The 18,550-nt window shown below is 35.4% G+C and overlaps 1 protein-coding gene and 1 long non-coding RNA gene across 4 annotated transcripts in view; one reads left to right on the forward strand and one right to left on the reverse strand.

The window, feature by feature from the left end:
* The window catches only part of tty (tweety), a 219,184-nt gene that overhangs the window by 54,100 nt on the left and 146,534 nt on the right, over nucleotides 1–18,550 (forward strand). For 2 of the 3 annotated variants that reach the window (XM_074119138.1, XM_074119140.1), the window contains exon 2: nucleotides 8,336–8,389. The exons of the other annotated variant lie outside the window; for it this stretch is intronic. The gene's annotated coding sequence lies outside the window, so the exon portion shown is untranslated. The remainder of the gene's footprint in view (nucleotides 1–8,335; nucleotides 8,390–18,550) is intronic. 3 annotated transcript variants of the gene reach the window in all.
* On the reverse strand, nucleotides 4,456–17,376 carry LOC141449590 (uncharacterized). Its single transcript, XR_012455603.1, has 3 exons — nucleotides 17,088–17,376; nucleotides 5,844–6,167; nucleotides 4,456–4,828 (listed from the first exon to the last, which is right to left on the reverse strand). It is a non-coding gene; the product is annotated as an uncharacterized lncRNA (long non-coding RNA).

Raw genomic sequence — 18,550 nt, forward strand, 5'->3', positions numbered from 1 at the left:
TTTCTGCAAAAATTCCAATCTACTTTAGTAAACATTAAAGAGGAATTTAATTTTAGATATTTTTCATGTTCCACTTTAAAAATATTATCTCTAGAGTTTCTGTTTAAGATTAAATATAATGGCTAAAATTAATTTGTAACTAAATTATTTAGAACAATTCTACTGCAAACAAAAATTCTCTTACTCTAGCAAGAGGGATGTTGTAATCGTGCAAATTTTCGGTTTTGAGGTTTTGACGGAAGTATCCGTTCTGAAGTCCTCAAAGTCTGAAAACGTGTCCACCGTGACTTAAAACCGAAAAACTTGAAATTGGAGATTCCGTTTGGGTGCCAACAGACAAAGTTTTAGTGAAATTTTCTTACCGAAAGAACCTCTTTACTGAATCAAAGTTTCAGTTTTTTAGATTCTTTTAAAATTGACTCCCATGATTTACTCTAAATTTAATGTTCTATATTTGCTATAAATTCTTCAATTGGCTATTACGGACTATCTTTAAAATTTGATTGCTCATGCGCACACTAAGGTTTACATCTTTCGTTTGAATTGTTTTTCTATAAAAACCGTGTTTTTTCCAGTATTAGTGATAGTGTAATGTAATTTTTACTATCTCATTACCTTTTTTATTTAATTTACAGAAGGTTAGTTGAACCAACAGCCCAATTTACTGAATATATTTTTTAGTTTTTAGAGATATTAGATTTTGTTTTGCGGTTTCGCGGTCTTGATCGAGACAGTCTTGTAATAAACCATTTCTTTATTAGTTATATTTAAGGAAATTCCATATTTTATGAAAATACTCTTCATATAGTTCATATTCATGAAAATTGGTTCGCGCTTTTAGGCGCTACGTTGTTTACGTACAAAAGAGGTAACAAGAAGACCAAGAACATTTTCTAAAAATGCCGTTTTTTTTCCAGTTTTTGCTAACTTTTTTCTCGAAAACTATTAGATCTGCGTTGTTACAAAAAAAATACAGTTATAAAGGTGGATTCGCACCATATTGTAAAGAAAATTTGGGAATTTTATCATTTATAGAAAAAGAGAAAAAATTTGTCAAAGTTGGGTGTTTTTCAACATTACGCTTTTTCATGCACTTTTTGGCGATCAACCCTTATACAACTGTCCTACTGGACAGTTTTAATATGTATATTTTTGTCGGTACCCTCATCCGAAAATCATTGCTTGTGGTCACCCTTGAATCTATTAAATTATTTTTTGATAGATATGTGGACAGAACTGCTTAAATAGGAATCTGTTTTTTAGTAATGGCCGTCTAACTGCTCTTCGCCGGCATCAATTATTAATGCATCCATAGGGGTTGACTTTATAACCCCTAAGCAGTTAATTGACAGCCCCTTATTGTAAACACCCCTTGTCTATTAATTCATTAGACTTACTGGTCTTATAAACTATAGAACCATAGTCCATTTATTGACCAGATGCTCTTAAAAAAAAATTAAAAGGAATATTTTTAATTCAGTCCCCATGGTAATGGTTGTTATTATTACTATCATTACACTGTAGAACCATATTCTGATTCTTTTAAATTTGTGGGTTACCCTTCTTAATCTTAGGAGTTACTTGAGAATTAGGAAATTATTTCTCACTTTGTTTTTACCAACCAGCGTTCTCGAACAGATAACATGGGCATGGATAACATGAATATTTTCTGACTAAATGTTTGTCTATTGTCTTTACCCCAATAATCATCGTGTCTTTAACATTCAATAGAATTTTCCCAACTTTATTTTAATTAAATTTAACTTAGTTTTATTTTAAAATGCGTCAACATCTGAGGTTATTGACACCAATTTTTTTTTTAGCAGCACTGCCAGCTTTCGGAAAATGTACTCTCGTTACAGACAACGATATACAAAACCGAAAAGTGAGCTGTAAGAGGATTCCTATAAATAGAAAATCTAAGCGCAGGCAGCTGGATTTGAACCCAGGATCTCCGCGTGGTAATCCACTAATCATTATGATAATCCATACTTTACCAAATTAAACTTTTCTCATTTAAATTAAATCTTCATTGTATTTTTCACCTCATTATAGTTATTAGTACCACTTTTTACTTACAAATTTTGCGTTGCACCAACTTCAGTACTCATTATGATTAATCATGGACAAATTTTCTAAAAAAAATAACCATCTTTGTTCTAATTTGGTACTTTTGAGTGAATGATTAGGGTTACTTTCGTCTTGTATCGAACCAATTTGATACCTCATTACTGTCAAATAGGATCACTTTTGTTTTACATTCCATCAATTGGTTAAAGGGATAGAAGATGAAGCTAGTACAGGTGGGGCTGCTATTGTGGGTACCACAGTTTCAGGGTAAGTTTGCTGGGTTGTAGGAGGAGGTGAGATTTGTCGAGACGCCTACCTGAATGATGAATTCTGGATAGTCATCAATTTTATACGCTTCATATAGTCATCAATAATATTTTGAACGCTTTTTTGTATACACTACAGTATGTTGAAAGAGAAGGATGAAGTTCCTGGCAATTGGAGGTGAGATGCATTCACAGTCGTGCAGAATTTCAGGACAAATTTTACAGATTGGTAAACGCCCATCGCGAAGAGTAATGGCCAATCCTCCAACAATTAATGCATCTCTATATACTATATCATTTACAAAACCGTAATAAGACCTGTAGTGACCTGTGCAGCAGAAACCTGGGTTTTAACGAAAGAGCAGGAGAAAAGATTAAGTACCTGGGTAAGAAAAGTATATGGTCCCTTGAGAAGTGGTGACGGATGGAAAATGAGATCCAACTCAGAACTGAGGGAGCTGTACCGCGAACCAGATATAGTGGGAATGGCAAAAACCAGTAGACTGAGGTGGATTGGACATGTAGAAAGAATGGGAAAAGAGAGAATGCCAAAGAAAGTAATGGATGGTCACCCAGGTGGTAGAAGATTGAGGGGCAGGCCGAGAATGAGATGGTTGGAGGATGTAGAGGAGGATATCCGTAGATTGGATATTAGGAGATAGCGAGTCAAGGCACAAGACAGAGAGGTTTGGAAGAAAGTTGTCGAGGAAGCCAAGGGTCTCCAAGGCCTGTACTATATCGGGATAAGGGACGAACTCGCAATGAATTAAACCCAAAGTTAACTCTTTCTGGGAGGTTATGAACATTAAAAGTGAGGATAAGAGCTAGTGACGGTTTAGAGAGTCCTGGAATTCAATCATTGGACATTAATTACGTTTTGGGATTATAAGGCATCCAGGTTAGTGGTTTCATCACTATTTATAAGCGGGTACCAAGATACTATACCCTTGCTGGTATTGAAATGTCGGTGGAGTTCGACACCAATTTTATAATCTCCTAAATAAGTTAATTTTTCAACCACTATAGTTTCTTCTTTAGACTTCGTCTTTATTTGTATAGTTCCGTTTCTTAATATATTTCGCTTTATACCAGGTACTATATTACTCAAACTTTGGTACAATTTTATGGAACGTTAAACAATGTATTCGTGTTAGTACTTTTAATGAAATTTTTTTATCAAAATCTTTATATTTATAAATGTTTAATGAGCTGCCTGATAAGGAAGGTAACTGAGGAAAAGGATTTCTTTGAGAAAAAAGAAGGGAGAGGCTTACGGGGATTTGGAGAAGAAGTAAAACGCAAGATAGCCCTACAAGGGGTCAGACCCCCGACGACACCCGCAAGACGATTGCATGTTTCCCACGCAGACCGAGTGGCAAAATCTGATCGCCCGCCGTTTATAATTATACTTATTTATTTACAAATCCATATTTGCCAATGCCTAACTGCTAGGAAAGGTAACCCTACGGTGTGTATTGGGTATGCCTTAGTATGAGAATGAGTGAATGTTAGTGTAGTGTACTGGTGAGTTTTGTCTGTGTGTACACGTAGTTAGTATGAGCTAGATATCCGTTAAGGGCACTACTCCTTAATCTGCCTTACGGTGTAGGCAGCATCTTCGGTTCCTAAGTGTTACATGTAAGTGTAAATGTTCGAATGTAAGTGTTGTTAGGCTGGGATACCCGCAGGGACGCCAAAATCCCTGAAGAAGTGGCTAGTCCACTTCCCCCTACGGGGGACTAGCTGTTAAAAGCGAAGAGTTCAAAAACAAGAAACAAAAATCTTTTTAACACTGATCACGGTTGTAACTTTAGGAAATTATTTTGATACTTTCACGTTATTGGTCCCTGAGCTTATCAAAATTTAACAATCATTGCTTAAGAATTGTTTGTATACGGCTAGTAAGTTCCCAATTTAGTCTATTATTCAGAACTATTAGTATTCTGAGCTTGAGAAAAAAGAATTCCAAATATAGAACAATCATTGACCTTCACCAAACAAAGCAAGAGTTCAAAACATTAAAGAAGAAAAGGATGCATCAAAACAAGTAACCAATACACACATTTCACATTCCTTAAATACTATTTCAAACAAACATTATGTATGAGGTAATTCATTATGATTAAGACGATGGTAAAAGACACTTGTCTAGTTTTATAGACTATTAGCTAGTGAAGGCTTAGCGATAGATACACTGCAGCAGTAACTCTGGTGGTGGCTGTATTGTTCCAAAGGCGCACTCCATCATCATGACTACCTTTAGTTCACTAAACCCCTTAAGACATATTGCGCCATCATTTAGTACCCCATTATAAGTTCAGCATGCTGCAAATAGACTCTTTGGATCTATAAATAAGTCGCAAAATAAATATTTATTCAATTCAGTAATATTTAGATAACAGTTTTCTTTAATTACAATCGTTATCTGTTACTATAAATCAGTTCTTAACCTTTTACTATCTGATGATTATTCTGGGGCTTCCCCAAACAGTCTATAAAAAAATTTTGAATATTATTTTCTGAACAATAGAAGTTAAATAAAAACATTATATACAAATATATTATATATTATATTATATTTAGTGAGTGAATGTTAGTGTAGTGTACTGTGTGAGTGTAGTCCGCGTGTACACGTAGTAGTATGAGCTAGATATCCGTTATGGGCACTACTCCACAATCTGCCTTACAGTGTAAACAGCATCTTCGGTCCTTAAGTGAAGAAGGTGTAAGTGTAAATGTTCGAATGTAAGTGTTGTTAGGCTGGGATTCCCGCAGGGACGCCAAAATCCCTGAAGAAGTGGCTAGTCCGAACTACAATAGAAATCTAATCCGTACACTCACACGACATTTACCGTAATTTACGAAAATAAATTTCTATGTAACTGTTTGGAGTAAAAAAAAGCCACGTTTACTCTATAAAAATGGCATTTACGCTCTCAACGATTCTCTTAAATTTTAAATAAAGGGCAATGGAGTCCGGACATTCACTTAAATGACAATTAAGATGGTTACCCCCTAAATGCATTTAGCGCGGAAAATATTTCAAATAAAAGTTTTTAGATCTACATGTCGAGTGCGGAATTGAGGTTACAGACATTCCTTTTTTCTCCACCACCATCAGAAAGATGTTAGAGGCTCAGCTGAGATCACAGATCACTTAGCGTTCAAATACTTCAGTTAAAATGATACTAGTGAAGTAAGTAAAGTAATCGTCTAGTGTTTCAGGCGGGGTTTTACGTCCAATTAACTACCAATTATGTATCGTTGACGGGGTCAGAACCACAGACTTTACAATAAATGATTTTTTCTAACAAATAAAAAGTAGTCATACGCTGGATTCGATCTGGCGATCTTTCAAATACAAAGCCACGCTCTTGACCACTAGACCAACACTCACCCCTACAAATGTATTATTGCTAACACATTAGTATCGAATTAGCAATAATATGAATTAGCCTAAGCTCGGTAAATTGTGCAATAATATTAGAATGCAGTTTACTGTCTTACCTTAATTAAGTTTTATCAGTTATACTATCAATATTATAGCAAATCTGATGTCCACTTGGGTAGGCCAACTTAGTAAATAGGAAGGTTGGCAGCGCTGTGGCCATTTTGTATGAAAATGAGTGTATTTTAGCAAGGAAATAGAATAAACTTGTGGATGTAGCAGAAAGCCACATTCCCTTCGTAACCCCTAGACTTGTCCATGTGCCTGAACATCGATCCAGAAGGGGTGCCACGCCCGCTACAAATACACTGCTCTCAGCTAGCACTGCTTTGCAGACTGGCGCACTCATACCAACAGCAACAGTTTCACCGCCTGCTCTGCACCTGAAGCAAACGTTAATTGTTACATACTACTCTCTTGAGCTTATATAGGTATATATCTTAAGTGTATAACTAGATACAACCAGGTTCGCTGGCAGAAACAGCAACTACACGCTAAACGATGTTAACCGCATTTCTATCTTGTAGTCACTAGCACACTTGGAATTATTAAAGATTTTATATTTCCACGATTACCAGGGAGACAGTAACAGTAAGGTTTTGGCCCAAATCGATCCAGTTACTTTACGGAAGTTACAGTTACTGGTGGGGTTAAACATTCCTCTAAAGTGCCAATTGGGTACAACAATTCTCGGTCTCATTTTCTGTATTGGAATTCAATTAACGAGTCACTTTTCAAATGAATCAACCGCAAATGCTATTTTACAGATTAAATGTCTCAATTGATAAATATTTTTTGTATGTTTATCCATTGTTACAAATCGTAATGGTTGTACGAGGTGTGGCTATTAAATAACGAGACTATTGCTGTAAAACATTTTATTTTAAATTTATACATAATTAGTTATTATCACCTTCAATATACACCCCTCCCCCTAACCCTACAACGCTCCATGCGAAATTACCAACGTTTGAAACAGTGCTGGAAGCCTTTTTCAGTGAGCACCTGCATGACGCGTGCCGTTTTTTCTTTCACAGCTTCAACGCACTGAAATCGTGTTCCATTTAATGCAGATTTGACTTAGGGGAACAGATAAAAGTCACATGGGGCCAGGTCAGGCGACTAAGGCGGGTGGCCTAAAACTGGGATGTTGTACTTGGCTAGAAACGTCTTGACAGACAATGCAGTGTGAGCTGGCGCGTTGTCTTGATGGAGAAGCCATGACTTGTTCTTCCACTAATCGGGTCGGTAGTAATGTTGATTAATTATCGATTAATAATCGATATTTTCATCGTATTGCGCCTAGAAGTACTAATTTGCTTTAAAGTTCGACGTTTCAGATGCCTCTGCTGTTTTTTTAGGAAGTGGAGAAGATTGAAATCAATATTCTGAATTGGATATAAAGAAAAGCAGTAGTTCTTGGTTTCAGCCAACCAATACAACTTGGCCAATTTTTGAAGTTTCAGTAGCGATTTTTATTTTTTATTTTTTTATTCGTTGAAACTTCTTTTAATACTGGGGAAGGGGGTTCGCTAGTTCACAGAGGAAGGGGATTCTTTAGTCAAGTTCTCCTCTTAAATAACCGTTTCAGGACATGGAACGGTTGATGATGACTCATATGGTAACAGGCAATATTATCTTAGGAAACTGAGTTTATATCTATTCTTTTAAAGGACCCAACGGTAATTACCGGTCAATATCCTTAATGGCTAAAAGGCTCAGCTACTTATAATCGTTTTAGAAAAAGCTTAAATGTATTAATTTTTTTTTTTAATTCTTCAGAAAGGCTGGCGCGCATTGAGGGTTATCTAACGTTGTGTGTCCACTTTGACTATAAAACCATTTCAATTCTTTGTTTTTCCACTTCCCAAAGTTAGTTAGTCAATCGGATATAGCTTTTTTTACTGTTTTCGTTTTTTTTATTTATCTACAGCTATTTTTTTTTCGAGTTTGTATTAGTAGATTTTAGCTGTAGAAAAGAAAAATGTATCAGATATTTTAATATACTTATTTTAAATTAATGAAACTTTTCCTAAACCAAAAGCCCGAAAACTTAGATTTCTGTTTTGTCATCAAATAGATATAATATTTTTACTGTCCACTTCCGTTAGTGAAAAGTTTTGAGTTTCTGTTTTTATAATTTTGAATCCCTTTTATGTCTGAAATAAAAATTGAATAAGTAAGCAACTTCCAATTTGGAAGAAATTTTACCGTTTATCTTTGGGAGAATCACCTTGCCTACAGCATAGCCCCCAAAAATAGCTGCGTTATTGAGCGTGAGGTAGTAAAGTTAAAGGTGGAAGTCAAATTCTCTACACCAAACTGATGAATCAATTTCTGATGACGAAAATCGGAAAACGGAGAGAAATTTAAAAAAAATAAGTGCGTCATGATAAATAATAAAATCCAGGGATATTCTCGAACATTGCGGATATTATCGAACGTACATTCAACTATTTATTAATTTACTTTTTAGTTTTAGAGAAATAGCTCCTACTACTAGAATTAAACTGAACTTTACGTTAATTATCATATGTTTGGTATGTTACAGTGGCTGATGACAGGCTAGGGGAGTGCCCTAACCACAGACTTGCCAAGCTGCCAGGTAAATTAAAATACTTTAACGATTAGTGAAATACAATGATGATTCCTATAATTGAATAACAACAATATCACTGATTGAATTACAGATAGAGAAATCGATTTTTCCAAGGCAACCGGCTTTGAGATGTAACCAAAAAAATTACACATAACTTTCGTATAACTTTCACAGACTGAAAAATTAAGCGTCCTTGAAGTTATAGCATCGTTTAACATAAATGTAGAATACTTAGTGTTATGTCCAAGCTTAAATCATTTAGCGAGGTTTTTCTAAAAATAGAGTTGAGAGAAGTGTATATTTTTCTTTTGTTACAGTTTAAGGGTGGCTGAAAGTGTGATGAAGGGAGCAGAAGTGGATGAAAAAACATTATTATATTTTATGAAGTGAGATTTTAAGTTCGAAATAATCGAATTGATAGTAAGGGATAATAATATAAATTGCAATACTATAAACAGTTCGGAGATCATAATACATAATCAATTAATTAATTATGCGCGTATGAAAAAGATTACGAATAAATCTTAATATAAGTGCAAAATGTATCAGGAAAGGAGGTAGATGACGGAGCTAGTTGTTATTGATTTAACATAAAAGAAGGTTATTGTGATGCTTCCTACTGATATGAGAACATATTTTTCCTGAACTCCTGAACATCTTAAATTTCACTTCTTACAGCTAGCAGACACCTATGTATTCATTACTCGAGGAGAGAAGTTTACAATCTTCACTTTTCTTTATCTAAGTTAACTTGTAACTTCTTTTCTTTTCTCGCTGAAAACATAAAAAGGAAGAAATGTTTTGTTTTAAGTCACTAAAATTTGTGACTAATGTTCAGCTTTTCTTGTTCCATTTTATTTTTGTGATTTTGCATCTGTTTTTTACTTTCATTTACTCCTCTTAAAGATATTTCGCGATTGTGAGATTTTGGATTCTATTCAATCAGTGAGATAAAATAGGAAATTGAAAATATCTTTCAAATTTAACAGCGGTTAAGTTGATAGCTAACAACCCTGCTAATAATTAATTATACACCGACATAACCGATTTGTATTTAGCTGAATATGCCCAGAAAAACTCATATTGGTATAAAATTATTAGTAGTCAGTATGAGGCTTCAAGATTGTACGAGGTCTGTAAATTAAGTAATGAGACTAATTTTTTTAAAATTTTTTATTCAAAAAGAAATACAATTCTATATTGTTACCTTCAAAATAACTTCCTTCTGAAGCCACACAGCGCTGGAGACGTTTCTTCCACTCCTCATAGCAGTGCTCGAACTCCGTTACTGGAATAGCCTTCAGCTGGTCGGTTACAGCCGTTTAAATGTTTTTGACTGTCCCAAAATGAGCTCCCTTGAGGTGATTTTTTAACTTCGGGAAGAGAAAAAAGTCACAAGGACTCAAGTCAGGCGAATAAGGAGGCTGTGGAGCCACAGGAATGTTATTACTGGCCAAAAACTCGTTTATTGAAATTGCTGTGTGACAAGGAGCATTATCATGGTGCCACTTATTCTTGATGTTTGGTCTCACACGAGAATGACCCTTTTCCGAAGTTTTTCAAGAACCTCTCGGCAAAAGTGTTGATTGACCGTTTGACCTTGAGGTAGAAACTCTTTGTGGACGATTCCGTGGATATTGAAAAAACTAATCAGCATGCATTTCACCATACTTGCTTTTTTGGGCCTTGGTGAGGTTGATGTGTGCCACTCCATGCTCTGGCGCTTGGTTTCTGGGTCGTACTCAAACACCCAAGACTTGTCACCAGTAATGACACATTCCAGAAAATGGGATCAAACCTCAAGGGAACTCATTTTGGGACAGTCGAAAACATTTAAACGGCTTTAACCGATCAGCTGAAGGCTATTCCAGCATCGGAGTTCGAGCAGTGCTATGAGGAGTGGAAGAAACGTCTCCAGCGCTGTGTGGCTTCAGAAGAAAGTTATTTTGAAGGTGACAATATAGAATTGTAATTCTTTTTGAATAAAAAAATTTAAAAAAATCAGTCTCATTACTTATAATTTACAGACCTCGTATATTGATTCGTTACCAAAAAGCCAAACTCTCTAGCAGAAAAATCTTTGCCGGCAATTACTGCGGATTTCTCAAAGCAATTTTTTTTATTTATTGAGTTCCGCCATTTTCCATGCACTGCCGGCCTCTGGTCAATGTTCTCACACCGACACATCTGTAAAATTTGGTTGTACCAATATTTTAAGTAAAGCAATCAATTTCATATATTAAAGCTTTCAAATAATGAAGATAATATTGAGGGTCAATTAATTTATTTAAATTACACAAGGTGTAATTTAAGAAGTTAAATTAGATTCTATAAGCTAATATTCATGAGGTTATTTATTACATCAACTACTGCTAACGGTATCGTCCGATGGAATTTAACTGCGCAATTATTATTTTTTTTAAAAAAGAAGAAATTATTAGTTCAATCAGAATGACCTTACGGTGAGTGGATCTAGGTGAATAGGTCCATTAAGTTACTCTGTTATCAAGAAATTCTCATTCGTTATCTTTTCATGCATTCATGTATTCCACAAATTACATTTGTCTTAATTTAGCAAATTCATTTTTTCAACATTTATTTGATATGTATATTGATATTTTTGTTAATTTCTTACTTCAAAATTCTTTTAGAATTTATCTTTATCACATTTATCGTAGTTGATAAGATATATTTCTATATTTTTCTTTTTTTTACTCCATTTTATTTATACCTAACATTTATGCCTTGATTTTCCTTGAGGGTTTATTTCAATGAATCTGATACGAACAGTGGAAAATAAAATTTTAAAAATGAATTTTAAAGTTAAGTTCTTGAATTCCTTGATGTGAAGCAGGCTTTCGATCGGGTGTGGCACACTGGACTTCTCTGGAAGCTCAAGACCATCCTTCCAGCCACCTATTTCCTCATTTTGAAATCGTACTTGACTGACAGACACTTTAGAGTGAAGGTAGGAACTATTCTTTCTCCATTCAGCCATGCTGACGCTGGAGTTCCGCAAGGCAGCATACTAGGCCCCATTCTGTACACAATCTACTCCTCAGACGTACCTACTCATCCTCAAACTACTCTTCTCACCTATGCCGACGATACTGCCATCTTATCTACTGACAAAGACTCAATAATAGCTCATAGAAACCTTCAGTCTCACCTCACCTCCTTAGAAAATTGGTTCAAAAAATGGGCTATCAAACTGAACGAAACTAAATCTCAAAATATTACCTTCACTCTTCGACGCATCACTCTTCCTCCTGTCTTTTACAATCTTATTCCTTTACCAGCTGTCAACGTAGTCCGCTACCTTGGGCTTTACCTTGACAGAAGACTCACATGGAACCCTCATACTCGACTTAAGAGAACAGAACTCAACAGACGCTTCCGACAACTGAAAAGACTACTCGACAACAGATCAAAACTCACTCTGGACAACAAAAGACTTATATATGTAAGTATACTAAAGCCAGTCTGGGCTTATGGCATCGAACTGTGGGGTTCAACCAAACGCTCAAATCTGCAAAGGATCCAGTCCTTGCAGTCTAAAATTCTTCGCTCTATAGTAAACGCTCCTTTCTACGTCACCAATCAAACCATTCACACAGACTTGAACATTCCTTCCGTCACACAAGTTGCAAAAACACGATACAGAAAATTCCATCTTAACATTCAAACACATCACAATCCGCTGGTACAACATCTATCTTCAAGAACATTTCCAGACAACACTTCCAGACGTCTTAAAAGACATTGGCCTCGCGATCTCCTCTCTGATGAAGAGAGTCAGTAGAAAGTAAATTGTTTTTGGAGTGTTACCACTGGGTAACTTCTCCACTCTGTTATTCTGTTATTTATTGTTATCATTGTTGCTTATAATGCAAAATGCGTTGATTGACTAAATAAATGATTAAAGAAAAAAAAAAAAAGTTCTTGAAAGAAATGCGTATGTGAAACCATGGTTTACATTTTCAGAAAACAGAGGAATTTATTGTATTGGTGAGATTCAACCATAACTATTCACCTCACCATTCGGCACTTATTGGTATACAAATAGACCCTATGTGCTCCTGCGATAAAAAAATCAACAGCCAAACCAATCACATTATCTTGGCCTGCAGCAAGAACAAGAACGGTAGGGATCAGCTATGGAGGGCAATATTACAGACAAACTTCCCACATCCGGCCAACTTAAACACTGGATTTGACTTGCCCAGACTTATTCATCAACGAAAGGACAAATAAAATTAAAATACAATACGCTTTCACGCAACTATTCAGACAATGATTTTAAAACTATACATACTAACAGGCAAACTATACACCACTTAAAGACAAACCAATGATTGATGGCTAATTAGCGCTAACCATAAGGCCAAGAAAGAAAAACAAAAGTGTAATCATTCAACATCATTCTGCCATACCTCCCCTAGACTCTGCTTCACTGATTGCTGGACCAAGGTTTCCAACAGCCTACTGGGGATGCCCTCTCATGTTCTTAATCCCTTACTGGTGGTCGGTTCTAGAATTATAGTATACGAGGTGTGGCTATTAAATAACGAGACTATTGCTGTAAAACATTTTATTTTAAATTTATTTATATTTAGTTATTACCACCTTCAATATACACCCCTGCCCTATCCCTACATCGCTCCATGCGAATTTTCCAATGTTCGAAACAGTGCTGGAAGTCTTCTTCTGTGAGCTTCTGCATGACGCCTGCCTCTTTTTCTTTCACAGCTTCAAAGGAAGGAAATCGTGTTCCTTTTAATGCAGATTTGACTTTAGGGAATAGAAAAAAGTCATATGGGGCCAGGTCAGACGAATAAGGGGGATGGCCTAAAACTGGGATGTTGTACTTGGCTAGAAACGTCTTGACAGACAATGCAGTGTGAGCCGGCGCGTTGTCTTGTTGCAGAACCCATGACTTGTTCTTTCACAAAGCGGGCCGTTTTTTCCTTACTCTTTCACGGAGTTGAGCAAGCACCTCACGGTAATAATGTTGATTAATAATAATCAATATTTTCACCCGTTTTGGATGTAGAAGGGCGACCCGGGCGGTCATCATTTCCGACGTCTTCTCGACCATCTTGGAAACGTTTGAACCACTCAAAAACTCGCGCACCTGATTAACATTCATCGCCATAAACTTCTTTTAATAAAAGATAAGTTTCAGTAGCAGTTTTACCCAGTTTCATGTGAAATTTCACGACAATTCGTTGCTCCACTACGTGTGTAGTATCATGTTTTCGGTAAAACGAAACTAACACTAACTCAATCACCTCAGAATTCTATAAATAAAATAATTGCTTTGAGTAGCGTAATCCGCACTCTTATTGGCGGCAAAGGTCTCAGTATTGGTAATTTTGGATCTATAACTTTAAAAGAAGCTCCGAATCCCTCCCTGAGAAAAATTTAAAAAGTACTATAATTACACTGCTCCACAAAAAAAGTGGCGCACTTTAAAAATGCGTTATTTTTTTTCTCTGTAACTTTTTTGTTCTACATTTTATTTTAGTTAGCAAATATAAGAAGTATAAAGTTACGGGAAGGCTAAAATAACATAAAAAAATTATCTAAAAGAAATAAAAACCTTTAATTTAACAAAAAAGTACTTCTCGGCAAAAAATGAATTTGAAAAAAAAAGTATTTCTTCCGATTAAAAAAAGAGAAAAAGAACTTTAGTAACGTGTATTGCTCGCATTACTGCATCCAATCTCCTCGGCATACTCCTTATTAAATTTCTCACGAAATCTTGTGTTAATTCCTCCCATATCTCCAGCAGAGCACCTCGCAACTCTTCTAAGCTCCTGGGAGGATTATTTCTCCAACTTAATCGCCTACCCAGCTCATCCCAAAGATGCTCAATTGGATTTAAATCCGGACTGCGTGCTGGTCATCTCAGAACACGAATGCTAGTATCCTGTAGATATTGAACAACACAGGCGGCAGTGTGTGGTCGGGCATTTCTTGCATAAAAATAAAATTTTCCCCAATAAATGGTGCATAGGGTATCACATATTGCTGCAAAATTTAAATAATCTGTATTCAAGATTGCCCTGTTGAACACGTGGAGCTCAGTTTAAGCCCCCATAGAAATCTCAGCCCACACCATCACAGAACCACCTCCGAATGGTAGTCTACCAGAAATATTGCACGGAGCGTAGCGCCCCCCAGGCCTTCGGTAAACTCGTCGCCTCCCATCAGGTGCGTAGAGAGCGAAACGGGACTCGTCTGAAAAGGGAACGTTTCTACAATCGTTCTCAGACAGTTGCGGTGTTCCCTAGCGAACTCTAGACGGGCTCTCCGATGGTCTACGGTGAGCAATGGTCCTGTGGCTTGCTTCCTAGGGCGTAAATTCATTTCAGCGAGCCTTCTTCGTACAGTTTCGGCACTGACTGAAACTCCACGAACAGTAAGCAGTGTTTGAGCAGTTTCAGAAGGAGTTGATGTACGATTTCTCAGAGTGTGAATTCTAATAAATCGGTCATCAAGTGCTTCTGTGGCTCTTGGTCGACCCGAACCTTGACTGCGAGTGCAGAGGCCTGTCTCCCGGTAACGATGGATGGCTCTACGGACGGTGGTCTCAGGCAACCCTAACGTTCGTGCTGCGTACCACTGTCTCCGTCCATCCTCAACTATTGCAATAATACGGGCCACTTGCTCTGAAGTGATCACCATTTTCTGAGAATTTGCAATGCTTTCAGCTTGAAAAAAGTCGAAACGCAACTGTAGAGGTCAATAAATTTATTTACTGTTGAGGTAAAGTTCACGTTGTTGTTTACACAAAAAGACCGAAGGGGATTAAACGAGGAATTGCTTCTCTATTTACAAGAAACTTTGGGCCTTGTTTCGATTAATTGTTCCCTGACAGTTTATGAAAATAATTAAAACTAATAATCTTTCCCCAAAATGTGATAAAACAAAAAATAAACGCTTTTTTCAAAGTGCGCCACTTTTTTTGTGGAGCAGTTTATAATGCATGGTTTTATAACATATCTAAATTGAAAAATAATTTGCGCTATTATCAGTAAATTAGTCAAAAAAATAAAATATTTGTTCATCTTCATGATATCATGCCGCACGCTTTCATACCACTTACAGCAATGTTCTTTCTTACTCACACTGTAACCATCGCTTACATATTAAAAAGTATAATCTATATGGATATACCCCCTGAAGGCTTAACGCGTCACGATTAATTCAAAACTGTTTTGCTCCATTAATATATTGCCTCGGGTTTAGAGATCAAAAATTACTGTGAGGAACTGCCGTTATGAATATGTAATTTAAATATTACGTTACACTTAATCAAAAATAAGAAAGAAGCGATATTTGTTTACCTCGCTTTATTTACTTTCGTTCGAATATTGCTTTCTCTACCTCCCCCCAAAAAAAGTAAACCGTATAACTGTGGCTCTACTTTTTTTGGATCGAATCTGGCATCTGGGGATTATTGTGGAAATTTAGGAGATTATTTATTGCCAAATCGCAGTGGCAGGTACAATTTTAGGGCTTCTTGTCTCGAAGTTTACGCTTCTTATAATCAAACCCTTAGCAAATCGTTTCACTTCGGTGAACCATTTTCCTACTCTCTACACTACATCATACTTTTTTTCTGGGTCCCATAGGAATGGGGGCAACTTCACTTTCAACGTCTGCATATTGATTGATTATAAGAATATATTAGGAATATTGATATTGAGTATTTTATTGCCCTCGAGTTAGGAATCAAGATAGGAAGATTGTGACTTATTTATTTTTTGCCAGCTTACTGAACACTACTCAGAAGGAACCTGAACTTTCTAAACTCAAGCTTAAAGCAATTCAACACAATACGGGCACATCCGTAATATGTTCTCACCGTGCCATCCATTAAAATCACGTGGGCTATAATACAGCTTTCTTTTGAATGTTATGTCTTGTTTTCGTGTTTTGGTATAGCAGCTACTTCGTACCGTTCATGATTTAGGGGTAGTACGCGGTTCCCTGCAGTATTTGGTTTTCATTCAATCTCAGTTTATAACTTAGTCACTTTCTAATGGTGAAATAATCTATTTAGACGCGTGCAATTAAACAAAAAAAAGAACAAAAATTTCCTATAAAATTGAAATAACTTTTTATATTTCACATCACTGTAGCTACTGGCTAGTTGCTAAGTAATTAGTTATTTAAATATTTCAATTACACATATTATACATTGTAGATAATAGGAAAAAAATATTATTTTTAAAATAAAAAAATGTATAGCCGTCACCCTGCAAATTCCATGGAAAATCGGTCTACAGCAGAGCCTTAAATTTATTATTTTTTTATTAATAGAAACTCATAACTTATTTATACAAAACAAAAAATAAACACAATAAAGGAACTCAACGCACAGAAAATAAAACCAGAAAAAATAAATTAAATATTAAATATTCCATACTCTCTCCATCTTTATTTAAACTTTAGTGGTAATTAAATTGGTTTGTTAAAAATTGATATATTATTGGCCTAGAGTTAGAGATAAAGATAGGAAGATTCGGTAGTATTTTGAATACTACTCAAAAGGAACACGTATTTTCAAAACGCATGTTAAGTGCAACTCAGAATAATAACAGGACATCCGTAATTTACGTAAATAAAAGGGTAACTAGTTTTTCTTTGATCACATTTGATAAATATGAAAACATATAAAATATGATGTACTCACCGTGTCTTGTGGCAAAATCACTTGGGGTTATAAAATAACCTTCTCTCGAATCTTCCCTCTTCTAGAACATTGGTTTCGTTCTTGTATTTGATTTCTTGTTTTAGCTGTTTCGTTCAGTTCTTGATTTAGGTTTAGAACGCGGTTTCTTGCAGTATTTTGTTTTGTTTCTGTCTCGGTTTATGTCTTATTCAGTATTCAACAATAAAAAAGTGTATTTAGACGCGTGCATTTAAGTAAAAACAAAACAAAACATTCAACAAAATTTTAAATAATGTATTTCATTTCACTTCTCCGATGATACTGGCACGTTGCTATGTAATTATTTATTTTTTTGCTTTAATTATACAAAATATAAAACATGTGATTAATATTAAAATAAAAAAATCCACTGCCGCCTCTATTTGCAAAATATCCAATTAGGATATCTGCTTGTAGCAAAGCTTTTCATCAGGGTTCATTTTTTTTTCGACAAACTAATATATTCTACCCCACAAAAGCGTTTGGCCACATTAACAATTAATTGGAAATCTTGAATTTAATCTGTTACCGAACAATGGGAAAAACATAAAAGTCATATTTTTTTGGAAAATAATTAATTTTTGAATGTAAAAATACAAAAGCTTTTAAAACTACGATTCATCAACGTGTCCTCCTATTCATGGTGTTACCGTACAATGAATTTTAGTCATCCTTACTAATATTTTAAGCATTCACTTTGATATTTAGATATCAAGTTATTCGCCTTGAATCTTGAGATATTTTTTTTGACGATAATCCAGGGGAAATGATCAGATGGTGGAGCCTATTTCCTCACATTCCAGTCCAGTTCATCTCTCTATAACTCAAAAACAAAAAAATGTTGATAGTTCGCCTAGGTGCCAATAGAAGGCGCGTAGTTTTAGATCTGTAATTAGAAACATTTTCCATCATACTTTATTAAGGGCAATTCAAGGTAAGGCTTTCCACTAAGTCGCCATTAATGTTTATTGTACTGCAGTGCCACCTGTATAATATTAATAAGAATCAAATGCAAGACTGAATCTGATGATAATTGGCAAACCGAAAGTGCTAATTTACCGAATATAATTTTTCGCATATACTCGTATGTATAGTAACTGTAAAGCTACTCACAATATCCAGTTTCTACTTGAAAATAATGTTTGTGGGCCATTTAACTTCTGTTTTATATTTGAGCTATGAATGCAAGCTGTATTATACAACCAGGATGTAGTTTAAGAGTTAACGGTATTTATATGTTTTTTTTTTAGTGTTTATTAATGGAATAATTTTGTCTTATCCTGCAATCGTCCATTAATATACCTATTTGTGTAGCGTAGCATTCATTCATTTCAATTTTTACGATTGATAAATACAGTTTTATCTCTCTCTGGTTTTCATTGATTGGTTTATTAATAGATTATTACTATTATTATCGCTATTTATATGCTTTATTTTATGCACTT

Source organism: Rhodnius prolixus, unplaced genomic scaffold (genome assembly GCF_049639745.1).
Source record: "Rhodnius prolixus isolate KJV_2025 unplaced genomic scaffold, Rpr scaffold_2, whole genome shotgun sequence".
NCBI classification, from domain to species: domain Eukaryota; kingdom Metazoa; phylum Arthropoda; class Insecta; order Hemiptera; family Reduviidae; genus Rhodnius; species Rhodnius prolixus.